This window comes from Peromyscus maniculatus, chromosome 6 (assembly GCF_049852395.1).
Source record: "Peromyscus maniculatus bairdii isolate BWxNUB_F1_BW_parent chromosome 6, HU_Pman_BW_mat_3.1, whole genome shotgun sequence".
NCBI lineage: Eukaryota > Metazoa > Chordata > Mammalia > Rodentia > Cricetidae > Peromyscus > Peromyscus maniculatus.
This window is the reverse complement of record NC_134857.1, coordinates 134,016,814-134,032,588: the sequence shown is the minus strand read 5'-3', so window position 1 is coordinate 134,032,588 and position 15,775 is coordinate 134,016,814. Positions and strand designations below refer to the sequence as shown.

Here is a 15,775-nt window from a genome sequence, read left to right as displayed (position 1 = left end):
AACTGTATCTTAACATTCATTTATATATTCATTAAACACTTTTCTACATAAGAAAGTTTGATGGTCCTTAAATTCAAAAAGCTGATAGTTTGATTTCTACTTAAATGTAGATACACCATCCGTGAACACCAGGACAGGGACAGATGATACACGGTCAGTGAACACTAGGACAGGAGTAGATGACACACTGTCAGTGAACACCAGGACAGGAGTAGATGACACACTGTCAGTGAACACCAGGACAGGAATTGATGATACACCATCAGAACACCAGGACAGGAGTAGATGACACACTGTCAGTGAACACCAGGACAGGGACAGATGATACACCATCAGTGAACACCAAGTCGGAAGAACAATGAGTGATACTCAAAAGCCAATTAGACGCCACTCATAAATGGAGATGGTTCAGCATTGCTTTATTTTGTTCATTTTTTTTAATTCAAGTTATAGTCATATATCTAACCTGTAGACTAACTCTCTGAGAATTTATAGCGTATGTGGTAGTTTGAAAGAGAGTGGTTCCCATAGGGCTCATATATTTGGACACTTGGTCCCCAGTTTGTAGAACTGATTGAAAAAGACCAGGTTGTAGGAAGATAAGGCCTGATAAGGCTTAGGAGGCCAAAAGATGAGCCAACCTGGAGTCTGCCTAAGGGCCTAGCAACAGGCGCTGTTAGAGGTCCCAGCCGATGAGGGACGACCACGCAAAGGAACAGGCACGTCCAGAGTTCCCGATTGTGCAGAGTAGGCCTGCGAGCCTAGCAACAGGCACTGTCAGAGGTCCTGATTGTGCCCAGCCAATGAGGGATGACCACACAATGTCACCAGATCAGGACACAGCCTGGGTGCTGGGAGGAGGGTATATAAGGCCTTCCCCATTACTGAATAAAGGAGTCTACTGTTTGCCTTCAACTGACTCCGGGTTCTGTGTCATTGACTCCACCTTCTCACACCCTCCCCTGAGGGAGCCATTCAGACCTAGCAACATCAGGCGGTATGGTTTGAGGTAGGATGTGTTTTCACTAGGGGTGGGCTTTGAGGTTACAAAAAAACTTGTCCATTCCCAGTGTGCAGTGAGCGCTCAGCTGCGGCTCCAGCCAGCATGCCTGTTACTTGAAGCATGTTTCCATCCTGCTCTGCCATGATGGAACACTAAGCCAGTGACCAACTCCTACTCAGGCTTTGGTTCCCTTCCAGAAGTGTGGCTGAGAAGCTAAGAGCTTTGAGGTGTGTATGAGGAATTGTGAAAGCAGAGAGAAACTGCTTCGCTTAAAGGCAGGGCCACAGACTGGAACGTGGGAAACTTGTGCAGGGGAAGTGATATTTTTACTGAGTCTTGAAGGATAAGTGGGAATTTTCAGCATTATAAACACAAACATCATGGGAATTAGAAGCATAAAGGAATTGATTGCCAAAATTAAAGTGAACGCAGGGGATGGGAGAAAGCAAAGGATGGGTCGGATCCAAACCTTGCAGGATTTGCTGTGGAATGCTGGCTTTCTTTCCTGTGCAGCCTATAGCAAGTTGTTCTGGGATTTGGGGGCTATAAAATGAGCAGCTTCGACTTTCAGGAGTGTCATGTCTACAGCAGGGTGAAAAGGACTAGAAATCTAAGTCTACAATGAGGAGATTAGGTGGTGGAAGGGAAGGAATTCTAATTACTCTAGAAGTGATGAACACCGAATAAAATCTGTGGAGTAGCAAGAGAAAAAGGTAAAGACTTGAGGCCAGTCACATGAGTGACTTAATCAGATAAGCAAAGGCCAGGAAAGAGGATAGGGCCAGAGAAAATGGACTAAAGGACTCTCAACCTCCATAAGCAGATGAATGAGATGCAGTTTATAAAATCATCTCCATGGGAAATTATTTATTACCAATGATTAGATGGCAACCTGATCAAAACAATAGAAACGGGAATTGAATTATAACAGTAGTATGTCCAAGTCTAGATAATAACTCTGTAAATTAAAGTTTATAATTTCTGCACTAATTTAATATCTGGGAATTTAGTCTCATCCAACATTTATTTGTTTATGTCATCTTGTTGCAAACAAGACTTGAAGTCACTTGTGAATGCATATAGCCACATTTCCCCCCAATGTAGTCCAGCTCCACACTCTTATCTCACAGTCCATGGGCAGAGTCAGATGGGAAGGCAGCTTTAAAAAAGATGTCCCTATGCAACGACTTGGGTGTGAAGACCAGTGACAAACAGAAGTCTGATCCTAAAACGTTCAAACATTTGACATCTCAGACTCAAATGCAGACAGCAACTGTCGCTCAAGCAAAATAGCCCAAGGACAAACATGGTCTCTGCTCCAGTCATGAGCCTGAAGTACAGTGGCTCCTCAGATGACCTGCAAATTGTGGACGCAGCACCCCACATAGAAGAGGGTTGATGAACCCTGTTTGCAGCATGTTCTCAGCATCACTTCTGGTTCCTGTAGCTGATGAATATGATCCTATGCTTCCCACTTGACGCCAAAAGACAGGGAAGCACCAAAGAGAGGGGAGGTAAAAAGCTGGAATGGAAGGGAGAGGAGCACAAAGCCAACACGAAGACTATGGCTTTCAAAGGGACTGTGGAGATGGTCAGCAAGACGGGAGAGGAGAGGCAGAGTGGGGCTGCCATCGCCCCATCTGCTCCTGTGGAGAAAGACAGGGACTTAAACCGGGATGGACCTCGTGACAAGACTCAAGACCTCAAGCACAGTCCTGCAAGGTGGCTGTCCCTCCCTGGGTTCTGGAAAACGAGGCAGACAGATCTCCAACTGCCCTGTCTATTCTCCTTGGTACCATGGGATCCATCCAAGCATCTGATTCAAATCCATTCACTGGGCAAGTGTCCTGCAACAGTCATTCTACTGTAAAACCCAGCTGGGGCCACATAGGGTGACGGAGCCAAGGAAGAGTGAGAGACGTGGCAAATAGGAAAGTGTGAGATGCTAGAGCTTGCCCATCTCCCTGATGATGAAGCAGTACAAACATTTTTAGAATTTGAAAGAGTCCAACCAGCTGTTGACAATCCAGCTGAAAGCTATTTCATGAACAGGTAGTAAAAGCCTATTTCTACAATTTGAGCACATTCAGGATCTTGAATCTGATGGAATAAGTTTTATTTCAAGAACTACAGACATCTCCAATGATGCTTAAATGAGCTATGAACTGATCAAAAACGAGAAAAGCATCTACTTCACGGTTATTAGAGACAGGAATTCTTAAAGGCACATCTAAGATATATATTGATTGATCTTTTATTCTGTGGTGTTTTAATTTAGTATAACAGTCTTTCACAGCATACATATAATTTAGCTAAACAACGTATCTAAAGGGAGACAATGAAAAGAATCAGGTTATAAAACCAAAATGAATCCACAAGTGCTTATTGGTGACAGTACTAAGAGGTGAACTCATAAAGTTCTGAGTTTCCTGTGTGTCCACCCAAGTGGGGAACAGAATGGAGTCATGATGCCCATTGATGGCTAGACATTCCAGGGAAATTTCTCTGCCAGGTCCTCAAAATGCAGACTTTGGTAAAATAGCAACTAATATCCTCAAACTTGACACACCCTCAGAAGTCTCTAGCAGCTGCCTCATGTCGGGGGAGGAGCTAGCTCAGAGGCTGACTCTAGGGAAGTGTTAGCCCATTTCAGCGATGAAAACATGGCATCTTTTCTGAGGGTTTCACTAACCATAACCCAGGAACACATCTCACCACCTTCCCACCCCAGGGGTCTTCCCGACAATTCCTGAAGGAGACCCCTGTCAACAGCACCAGTTATCAAGATCCTCCACTCCACACATGCAGCTTCAGCTCGTTACTCCATACATGCAGCTTCAACTCGTAGGAGCACAAGTTGGAAGGCAGAATCTCACTGATCCTCACCAGCTGAGGGAAAGTCTGGACTCAGCAAAAGTCCAAATATCTGAAAGATACTCCAGTACTTCAGAATCTAAGCAATTACCTATTATACTTCTCCAAAGCTTTACTTTAATAAATGACTGCTTCTGTGAGTTCACTTATACCGTGATGGTGCCTAAAACTTGATCATGGTTTATCCTTCCTGCCAAGTTTGGTAACTGTCTTAGCCCACATAAGCTGACATAGTCTACCAGTTAGTCTCTTTATGGTGCCTAAGGTAGAGTAACTCAGAATCATAGTGAGAATTTACCCAGGTTATCAAAAAAGAGAACAACAGATTAGAAGTAGAACAGATTGGCCTTCCTGATGTTTCTATAGACTACTAAAACAAGTTCGCATCTGCAAAGCATGACAGTTATTTAGTAAAATTTCCAGAAAGTTTGAAAAAGTAATATATAAACTTTCTTGGTGGTTAAAGACAGGGCTGAGTTCCAAAAGCAATTTTTGATGGTTTCAAGTCCATCATACTCAGGCAGCCACAATGGCCCTGGATACATCTATTTATTATCGGCATTTTTAACAACATAATGGTCCTCCTTTGCCACCAAAGCTCTTTCACGGAAGGTGTTGTCTGGAAAGTCAATGCCATGGCCTTTGGGAAAGGCTGTGATGGCATACTTGTGCAAACAAGAATTAAGAGAATGGGAACAGCAAGGATAAAGAAAAATGGGCTCAGTTCAGTGAAGGATGCTGTTAATACTGGAATATTGAAGTATGTGTGCCCAGCAAGCAGCTTTTTTAAATTCTATATTTTTTATACTTTTTAACTTATATGTACAAAATATGTAAAGTCATCAGCTAAATTTAAGATAATTTGAACATTTTTGAAAGGCAACATGATAAATGTTTCATAAGATATTAATGGAACATCAGTTTTAAAAATAGTATTTTGGTTTTGGACTTGAACACTAAAACACAATTCAGTGTACAACAAAATTTACATCCAGGGCTCCTTCAAGTTTTTGAAATGAACAGGTATATGTGAGAGCTGAAGCAGCTGGTCCTAGCACACCCACAGTCAGGAACAGAGGAAGAACAACACATATGTGCCTGCTCGCTTGTTTACTGTGCTCAGCTTGATTTTGTCACTCATACCATTCAGAACCCCTGCCTAGGAACTGGCACTGCCCACAGTGGGCCAAAGCTCCATACATCGGTTAACTTAATTAAGACGGTCCCCCACAGGCCAACCCTCATCGAGACTCTCTCCCCAGAGGAGTCTAGGTTGCGTCAGGTTGACAATGAAAGCCAAACGTCACACCTGGCTTTTCTCTCGAGGGCCTTCCATTGTGTGGACACTACCCACCCTGCTGACGTGCCCAGCTTGCCCTCTGGCATCTTCATCAGCAGTGACCCTGGTTGTACTCTTGTTCTCACCACACCTCTCAATGTTAACCAACAACCTGCTTGTTACTGATCTGCCCTCCCTGTCTGGCTTGCCAACTTCACAGAGTTCTTTGTGTTGTTCTCTGGGACATCTGAAGCATAATTAGAAGAGTGCCTAGCACAGAGGAAAAGACCAGCTAGTTTTTGAAAGTGAGTGAAATAAAGTAGACACATATCTGACCCAAATATCTTAGAGGGCAGAAGAGATGGCCATTTTTCTTTCCTTTTCTTTTCTTTATCCTCTGTCTTGGTTTCTTTACTTTTCAAAAGTCATTATGTAGCCCAGGCTAGCTTTAAACTCACTAGAGATCCTAGGCTAGCCTCGACTGTCAGAATTCTTCTACATCAGTCTCCCAAATAGAATTATAGATCCATGTCCCCATACCCAGCTCCCTGGGTTTCCTAGTCAAACATCAAAGGACTGGCTGGGATGGGGGAGAAAGGGCTTCTTCTGTAGAAAGATGTGGCTAAATATGGTTGGAGAGGTTTTATTAACAGATTTTAGGGGGTTCTTCTAGGTTTTTTAATTGACAAACTATATACCTATATAGCATTTTTTCACAGATGGATATATTGTGGAATGGCCAAGTTAGACTATAATATATGTATTACTTCACAAACCTGGTCCATTTTATGGTATGAATTGAAGGTTTTGAGATGTAAGGTGATTATCTGTAGGTTGGCTGTGGTGTTGGGGGCTGTAAACCTTGTGAGTTCTATTACTCTGGTTTATAAGGGCTGTGGTGTGGGGCTGTAGGCCTTGTGAGTTCTCTCTATTACTCTGGTTTATAAGGGCTGTGGTGTGGGGCTGTAGGCCTTGTGAGTTCTCTCTATTACTCTGGTTTATAAGGGCTGTGGTGTGGGGCTGTAGGCCTTGTGAGTTCTCTCTATTACTCTGGTTTATAAGGTGCTGTGGTGTGGGACTGTAGGCCTTGTGAGTTCTCTCTATTACTCTGGTTTATAAGGGCTGTGGTGTGGGACTGTAGGCCTTGTGAGTCCTCTCTATTACTCTGGTTTATAAAGGCTGTGGTGTGGGACTGTAGGCCTTGTGAGTTCTCTCTATTACTCTGGTTTATAAGGGGCTGTGGTGTGGGACTGTAGGCCTTGTGAGTTCTCTCTATTACTCTGGTTTATAAGGGCTGTGGTATCAGGCTGTAGGCCTTGTGAGTCCTCTCTATTACCCTGGTTTATAAGGGCTGTGGTGTGGGACTGTAGGCCTTGTGAGTTCTCTCTATTACTCTGGTTTATAAGGGCTGTGGTGTGGAGCTGTAGGCCTTGTGTGTTCTCTCTATTACTCTGGTTTATAAGGTGCTGTGGTGTGGGGCTGTAGGCCTTGTGAGTTCTCTCTATTACTCTGGTTTATAAGGGCTGTGGTGTGGGGCTGTAGGCCTTGTGAGTTCTCTCTATTACTCTGGTTTATAAGGTGCTGTGGTGTGGGGCTGTAGGCCTTGTGAGTTCTCTCTATTACTCTGGTTTTTAGCTTGGTTGCACTTCTAAGCAAGCTTCTACACTAGAGAAAACTGAAGATCAGGAGCAAGATTCCCCAGCAAAGGAGGAGGAGAAACCAGCTGCTAAAAGAAACTTGGATTTCAGATTTAATTCAGATTTAAGCAAAATTCACTAATTAGAAAAGAGAGCTAGGATTCAAAGCCAACAGAGTGCTAAAGAAGACTGTGAATTAAAGACTTCCTTTTTTTTTCTTTCTTTGGAGCCCAGAAGTAGCAGATGAGATGCCAGGGACTCTTAAAGACATGGTACAAATAAGCACATTAAAACCACTACATTGCAGGACCTTCTTAATTTTCTTTCACATACATAACACCTCCCCCAATATTTATACACCAGGGAAGGAAGAGGGCTCCCTAGCTCCCCAAAGAGAGAAATCCATAAACTGTAGCTATATGCATATTAATTATCTAATATTATGTAACAAATTAACACAAAATTCAGTGGCTTAAGACAAAAGTAATTATCTCTTACCATTTCTAAGATTCTAGAATCCAAAAATATAGAATCCAAAAATATAGCTTGAGTGGTCCCAGGTCAGGGTGAATTATGAAATTCAGTCAGAAGTTAGTGGAGGCGCGGATGTTAGAAAGTTGGCAGAGGTGGAGAACCCCTTTCTACAGTAGGCTGCTCATGTACTTGGCACACTGGTGCTGCCTCTGAAGAGGCGACCCCAGTTCCTTCCCAAGACGGCCTCTACAGTGAGTGCTCATGAGATTTCACAATACAGAAGCTTTTTTCTCCAAAATGCACACAATGTGTGATGGCAGGAGACATAGGAGCCTGAAGCAGCAGTGTGTACAACTCCACCTTGAGCTGTGTCCTCGTTTAGCCCAGACTCCATAAGGGGAGAACACACGGGGTGCATTCACCTCCGGTAAGCTTAAAACACTGAGGTGCTTGGCGACTTGCTACTGCAATGCTTAAGTGACTTCACTATGAACACCAAAATAGCATCAGAACTCTTGCGGGTTGATTGAGATACTGATGTATGCATGGGTACATACATGCTGAAGTGTGGCTATAACTTTACATGTGTACATGTCGGCCCATATACACATGTGTGTGTGTCTGTATTCCTTGACTTATATGGAATACACACTTTCAAGTGATAAACTTAAGCAAACCCTTGCAGGCCAAGGTTGTCCATCCACAGCCTTCAGACTCACCTTACACTGTGCTGTTCCTCAGTAACTCAACTGTGAACAAACACACTGTGACACTCACCACTGTGAAAATAAAATGATGTCACAAATGCATTGTGTTACAGTGTCACTAAGGGCCAGCCTCCTCTCTTGGTGACATAATGCTTGAGATTCTATCAGCCTCACAAGTGTCCGAAGAGCCACTCCGAAGTCAGAGAAAAAGTGGGAGGAGATATTTATCTCCTTAGCGTTAAGCTCTGGAACTTCAAAATTTATTTTTCATTAACAATTGTTAACAAAGAAGCAGAGAGTATGAAGGTAGGAGTAGATAGATGTGTGAGGGTTTTAAAATAATCAGTCATTATTTATATCATCCCTAAATATCTTCTAGTCAGAAAGCTTACGATTGAGAGAAGCACCCAGGATGGCCCTCTCTCCCCTTGTAGCATTTCCACAGTTAGTTCTGAGGTGCAATGGCCAAATTTCCCCACTAACCAGCAGCCATGACAATGGTAGTTATTCATACTCCACGCTATTCGCATGTGCGGTCTGTGATCTGTAGGTACAACCTGGTCACAAGTCACTTGCTCTTTTAAAAGTCTATGTGCTTTTATGTGGCAATGCTGCATGATCAGCCAAGAGCATGGCTACCCTGACTGGGCCCACCCTCCGCGCTTAAATGACAGGATTTCTTTTGCAGCATGCTCACACCAGGCTCCCGAGGCTCTTGGCAAAATCATGAATTGTCTGGTGTCTAAGCGGCTTTCCATGCCCTCTCTCCCAACATTTCTCCCCTTTCTTGGGCTTCTTTCGTTGCCTAGGAGACATAAGCTGCCTTCCGAATTCCACTACTGCGCAGTCACATTCCAGACCCTCCTTCAGAACCCTTTCTCCCATGACAGTTTCCTGAGACTAACTTAGTTTGAGAGCTGCTCTCAGGAGGCAAGCCTAATCTAATCATATCCTCTCCATTGAAATGTTACCTTGGGACCTGCTGGACGGCTTGGTTAGTAAAGGCTTCTCAGCCCAGTCTGTGTTGCTAAGTTATATGCCTGTGGCCCATATGGTGAAAGGAAAAAACAGCTTCCACAAGTTGTCTTCTGACCTCCACATATGCCATGGCATGCGCACACATGCATGTGAGTGCACGTACACACAACACACACACACACACACACACACACACACACACACACACACACACCACTTTTAAAAAATTAAAAGTAGTAAATTATTGACTTGGTCCTTGTTCTCTGTAGAATGAGACACCATATTTCAACCACAAATACTGTAGCTATTTTTGGTACATTCTAAAAGGGAGTAGTAAGTATAAGTAAACTCTTAGAAAAGTGAGGTCTGAGCCAGGTGTAGTGGAGCACGCCTTTAATTCCAGTACTTAGGAGGCAGAAGCAGATGGATCCCTATGAGTTCAAGCCCAGCCTGGTCTACATGGTGAGTTCTAGGATAGCCAGCATACATAGTAAGACCCTGTCTTGAGAAAACCAACCCACCCCCACAAAAAAGAAAAGAAAAGAAAAGAAAAGAAGAAGAAGGAGGAGGAGTCTGAGTGCACACATAATCCTAGCATTTGGGAAGCAGAAGTGGGAAGACTGCCGCTCAAGACTGAGCTCTAGAGTGAGCTGAAGGCCAGCCCGGCCTGTGTAGGCAGACCCAGTCTCAAAATGCCAAAAGCAGACAAAGTGGCCTGGGAACATGCTCAGTAGTATAGAACACTTGCTTGGAGTGTATGAAACCACGGGTTTAGTTCTCTGTACAAGAAGAAAAGGCAGGAGGTCAAAGTGAAGTCTTCGAGACTCTGCCTAGGGAGGTGATGTTGGGGAACTCACCCACCTCCCTGGAATCAAACTTCCTTCCTTTCTTTTCCTTTCCTTTTTATTTTAGAGAAGGTTTCACGTGGTGATATTGTATTCCCCAATATATTGTGTACCCTAATAAACTTATCTGGGGTCAGAGAATAGAACAGCCACTAGATATAGAGGCCAGAAAATGGTGGCACTCACACCTTTAATGCTAGCATTCTGAAGGCAGAGATCCATCCGGATCTCTGTGAGTTCAAAGCCACACTGGAAACAACCAGGCATGGTGACACACATCTTTAATCCCAGGAAGTGATGGCAAGAAGCAGAAAGGTATATAAGGCGTGAAAACCAGGAACTAGAATCTTGTTAAGCTTTTAGGCTTTTAGCAGCAGTTCAACTGAGATACATTCGGATGAGGACACAGAGGCTTCCAGTCTGAGGAAACAGGACCAGCTGAGGATCCAGCGAGGTGAGGTAGCTGTGGCTTATTCTGTCTCTCTGACCCTCCAGTGTTCACCCCAATACCTGGCTCAGGTTTGTTTTTATTAATAAAACCTTTAGAAATTCATCTACAGTCTCACTCTGTAGCCTAAGCTATTCTGGAACCCACATTGTGGATCAGTCTGGCCTCCGACTAATTGCAATCCTCCTGAGGCAGAGTTAGGGTTAGGGAATAGTTTAAGAACCTGAACTTGCCAGGTGGTGGTGATACTCACCTTTAATCCAAGCACTCAGGAAGCAGAGGCAGGTGGATCTCTGTGAGTTCAAGGCCAACCTGGTCTACAGAGCTAGTTCCAGGACAGCCTGGGCAACACAGAGAAACCCTGTCTTGAAAAACGAAAAAACAGACAAAGGACCTGAGCTCTACTGGGTGTGGGCAGTTGTCAGCCTAGAACTCTCGTCTCCATGTGCTATGCATATACACATATCCCTCTCTAAGCAATGTGCACATCAGCCTGTTACAGCCTAGCACCCACGCACTGAGCTACATGACACCCATCTCCAAACAATGGGCTGTTTCTCCTTCTTTAATCACCGTCAAATGTGGGTAGCTTTCACTTAGTCACACTCCAGTTATCATGGGGGCGGCGGGGCTCACCCAGCCTGGATGCACAATAAGGAAAATCATACCCTCTAAGTGAACTTCTGTGAGAATTCCCCGTTTACCATCTTACACCTCTGTATAACCAGGCTTGTATATGATTAGAACCAGATGCTCTATGGAAAGGAACATGTGCAGTATGGAAACGGTTGTATAAGTTAAATCTGTCAATCAAACTAAAGAACTGCGCATGGTATGTTTCTTAGCAACAACACCTCCTTCCTCCTAAGACCTGGAGTCCTTGAGTGCTGTCACTCATGTGCCCACTGTCACTCTTGACAATGTATTTCATTCTGTAATCACCTTGCTTTTGAATTAAGTTTCCTTACTGCATTGTAATCTGTGTGTGCCTTTATTTCGCTTCCTTGAATTAGAGGTAAGGACCTGGAAACATGGGGCATACGCTCTGACACTATAACATCCCTCCCAGCCTCCCAGTGCTGGAACCACAGGCCTGCAACACCACACTTGGCTTCCTAGCATCTTTAGAACTGTAATGTAGACAGAAACATCAAGTGAACAGCCAATGGCTTCTCACTTCACTTAAAATCTTGTTCTTCTTTATAATAAAAAAGATCTGAGCTCTCTCCACATGTCTCTACCTCACAAGCTTCCTCCAGGCACACTGGCCTCCTGTCTGTCCTTGAACCTGCTCACCTACTGCTCTATTCCTTCCTGAGAGTACACAGGGCTGTGTTCCAGTTCTTAGCATACAAATCACTCTTCATCACTCCCTTCCCAATGTAAGCACTGTCTCCCAACAACCAAAAGTGACCTCACAGTCCCTTTAAAGTACACTGCCTTGCTTAATTTCTTCATGGTGGTATCCATCACTATATGAAGTTTTCTGATTCACGCATTACCTGCCCCTTCCAGGACCCCCTCTTGGACTCTTAAGGCTTACCATGGTCATGGCTGTATCCCCAATGTTTTTCACAAACCCTGGCACACAGTTAGTGCTCAGTCCATATGAGCTGGATAAACAGATAACCCCAAGCTTTGACCTGAGCTTTGAACCTCAGTGACTCAGAAAGAAGCGTCTTACTTTCTTCTTGTTGCTGTGATAAGATGCCTGACCAAAGGCAGCTTAAGGAAGAATGAGTTTATCTGGGCTTAGGGGGAGGCAGGGCAGCAGACAGCATGGGAAGCAGAGACACCACACCTTCAACAGCAAGCAAGAAGCAGAGAGAACAAACTAGAAGTGAGGAGAGGCGGTAAACTCTCAAAGCCTGCCCCCAGTGAAGGACTTCCTCTCGCAAGGCTGTACCCCCGAAATGCTCCATAAGCTCCTTAAATGGTGCCATCAACTTGGAACCAAGCGTTCAATTCAGAGTTCAAAGCACATGGAGGTCTTGATTGATCTGACAGTGGAAAAGGGTTAATATCACCATAGCCAATTCAACTGCCTTGTGTTTATAAGACATCGATCCTGGATTCATTGAAAATTCCATTTGCCTTTTTGAAAGGCTGTTCTTTGGATGAGAGATTAAAAATGAGCACAGTGTTCTCCCGGGAGAGACTGCTGATGGCCTGACTCTTCTGTCCATGTGAATTTCCCTCTGCCCTGTTTCGAAGTCATGAAGATGGGGCGTCTCTACTGCTCCAGATCCCAGTGAGCACCCACCACAGGCCCCAGCGTGGCGTCTCCCCACAGCAGAGCAGGGAAGCAGAGGGACAGCATCAGCACAGCAGTGGGATAGTTACTGCTGAGGTATAGTTATTATCCAAGAAAACGCACCCCAGTGGCCTGCCTCCCTTCCCCCGGTTAAAAGTTTCCATTTCTACCAGGTGAGTAATGTGGTTGGTCTAACATCAGCTCAGCAAGCCTGCAGCCACGGGCTTTTGTTCAAGTCTTCCCTTGAAAGCCAAAACTGAAGCCTGGCATGACGCGTGCCTGTTGTCTCAACAGCTGGAAGGCTGAGACAGGAGGATTGCCATGAGTTCACGGCTAGACTGGCTATATAGTGAGTTCCAAGCCAGCATAAACTACAGTAAGTCTTTGTCTCAGAAAGCAGAAAGATAGATAGATGGATAGACAGATATAACTTTGACAAAAGAATTTGGATGACAACATTCTAGGTTTGAGTCTGTATGTGTATAACATGCCAAACTAAGTCTGCTGACAAGAAACGCAAAGGACTTTTAATGCATCTTTTGTTCTAAGAAATAGTAAATGACCTGAATTTTAAAAAGAAAAGAAGTTCAGCATTAGTGGAAGAAACAGGAGTCAAGAGAGCATGAGCCAACCCTTCCCTTTGTAAGAGTTATGTGAGGAAACCGTGTCTTTAGAAAACTGTGCTGAAAATTCTTGGGTCCATGTGTCTGGGAAAGTTTGATTATTTGTGTTTCTGTTAACATGTAAGTGACAAAATCCTGTTCTTCAATCATTTCATTGTCAACCAGATTTACTCTGGAAAGGGCTATTGCTTCTTGACAGTCAAAAGGGAGGGAGGAAGAGAGGGGAAGGGGAGGGGAGGGGGAGGGAGGGGGAGGGGGCAGTAAAGGGGAAGGGGAGGGGAGGGGGAGGAGAGAGGAGAAAGGAGGAGAGGAGAAGGGGAGGGGGAGGAGAGGGGAGAAAGGAGGAGAGGAAAAGGGAGGGTGGAGGGGGAGGGGCTGTCTTTCCACACATCTCTACCGTTAGCTCCCTGTCATTCTTTTGGCCTCCTTTGTACCTTCCTGAGCCTTGGCTAAGAAGATTCATTCTGAGCGTAAGACTTTCCTCAGCTAGCATGTACTGTAAAGTGAGAATCTACACTTTCACGGCCCATTTGCAGTCTGCAAGGTCTGGGGTGGGTTGCCAGGGAGAGCAACATCAGGCGGTGCTGAAACGCATCCTTCTGCTTGGTTCCGTGGTGCCATATGGTTTCATAAAGTGTGGCGCGTGCACCCTGTCAGTCTGAGGTTAGACAAATCCTGTGCTCTGTGGCAAGGAGAAAAAGGTGTCTTGCATGGATAAATGCTCTCCTTCCTTACCAATGGCCTCTATAGACTCGGGCTAAGCAATGATGGGGTGTGGGATCTAAGGCGCTCCAACTGTCCAGGAGTCATAGTGTTTTTAAGGAAAGTCATTCAAAGACAGTTGTTGTCAGTAGGTGGTAATTTCAACAACTAAATACCCACAGTGTTTAGTGGTAATGTCTAAGGAGAATCTAGGATCACGATTTTTAACCCTTTCCAGTAAATCATTGGAATCTTCACAATCCAGACAATCAGACAGAGCACCTAAGTAAAGTTGTGTTCCCCTAGTGATGCCTTGGAGACGAGCTAAACTTCCGGGAGCAAGGCTTAGGGGAAAGGAAGCAAGAAGCAAGCCAAAGGCTGTTGCTCTGCTGTGGGCCGATGGATCTATGCCGTCCTGCCCCAGCTCTCATCTCCGGAGCGGTCCTCTTTTGTACAACCCCAAAGCATAAGATGTCTCTGTCTCACAGGCTGTGGCGTCCACTGGGCTGAACTCCAACTTCAAACACTGCCACTCCTTCCCGGCCACCACCCGCGGTTCCTGTCTGGACAGGCAGTCCTCCTCACGCTGCTGCGGGTGCCCCGCCAGGCCTTCCCTCGCCAGCAAGGAGTCACTACCTTGCTGCTGAGTCCGCGCTAAGCGCACCTGTTCCCCAAGGCTCATGGGCGGGCGCCAAGCAGGAGGCAGTTTTCCCCGGTTCCGCCCAGGGCGAGCAGAGGTGCCTCTAGTTACCCCAGCAACAAGCTCTTCCCACAGCCTCCCGCCATCCTTTCCACCCCTCAACTTTCCAAGTTTTTGGAAGCCTATTTCCAAAGGAGCAACAGGGGGGTGACCCGCTGGAGTCCCTGCCCTCCTGGACAGCAGCCAGCAAGGACCCAGCTAGTAGCAAAGCCCCTTGACAATAGGGTAGAGTTGGGAGAGAGAGAGAGAGAGAGAGCCAGAAAATCGTCTCCTCCCAAGAATGGGAAGGTTGAGAAAATGAATGTAGAACTTGTCACCCTGGGATGAAGGAGAGAAGGGAAAAGAGACAGATGAAGATAGAGATGGAGGTTGAGGACTGGAGATGGAGAGAGACTGACCCCAGCAACCAAGAGAAGTCGCTTCTCCCCCTCCAGACACTGCCCTGGGGGGCCAGGCAAGAAGCAACAGAAACCTATTACCCAAGCCACGGTATAGGGAAGTAGTGTGGTAACGAGAGTCTCCAGGTGTCCCCAGGTTCCAAACCAGTGACAAACTCCTCCCCGAGAGTCCCCAAACCGAAGGAAGACGACGTCGTGCAGAGGCACCCCTCCCCACCCCACCTCCGCAGAAGGCAAACTCTTGTCCGCTGCCACCTGCCACTTGGCTGAGCCCAGCTGCGATCCTGCGGGCCAAAGAGATGGATGTGGACGTGGGGACGAAAGGGACTCACCCTGGATGCTGGGGGGCTTTCTCTTCCGGGCCATCTTCAGTCTGGTCCCTTCCCCCCGGCCCGCAGCGCGGAGCCTCCTGCGAAGCGCAGCCTCTGGAGCTCGGCCGCCTGGGTTCAGGGAGCTCTTTGTGGCGGCGATGGCATGTGCCAGGCGGCGGCGGCCAGGCTGCGCGCTCGGCTCCGCTCGGCTCTGCTGCGCGGGCGCAGCCGCCCCTCCGCTGCCCGCTGCCAGCCCCCCGCACGCGCTGCGGTGGCCGCGGTGGCCCAGTCTGCTGTGCGGCGCCTCTGCTGGAGGGCGCAGTGCGGGGTCCTCGGAGCGCCAGCCCAGCGCCCACCTCCCTCGATTGCGCGCCCGCCCTCCCCACGCGCCCTCCTCCCCACACGCCGAGCCCTCTGTCCCGTGGGCGCCGCTAGCCCCCGGAAAGGCACCCTTGTCCAGCAACAGTCGGTTGGGTCTGGGGACAGCAGAGACATTCCATTCTGCGCGGGATAGGAGGGAGCTGGTGAAGCAAGCCCCAGCC

At 46.4% G+C, this 15,775-nt stretch overlaps 1 protein-coding gene across 9 annotated transcripts in view; it reads right to left on the bottom strand.

Moving 5' to 3' along the window:
• Slc44a5 (solute carrier family 44 member 5) overlaps positions 1–8,048 on the bottom strand; it is a 290,304-nt gene extending 282,256 nt beyond the window's left edge. For 3 of the 9 annotated variants that reach the window (XM_076575270.1, XM_042280176.2, XM_076575269.1), the window contains exon 1: positions 7,987–8,048. The gene's annotated coding sequence lies outside the window, so the exon portion shown is untranslated. The remainder of the gene's footprint in view (positions 1–7,986) is intronic. The other 6 variants (XM_076575274.1, XM_076575273.1, XM_076575272.1 and 3 more) reach the window with 3 other exon arrangements.
• Between the last annotated feature and the right edge of the window lie 7,727 nt (positions 8,049–15,775).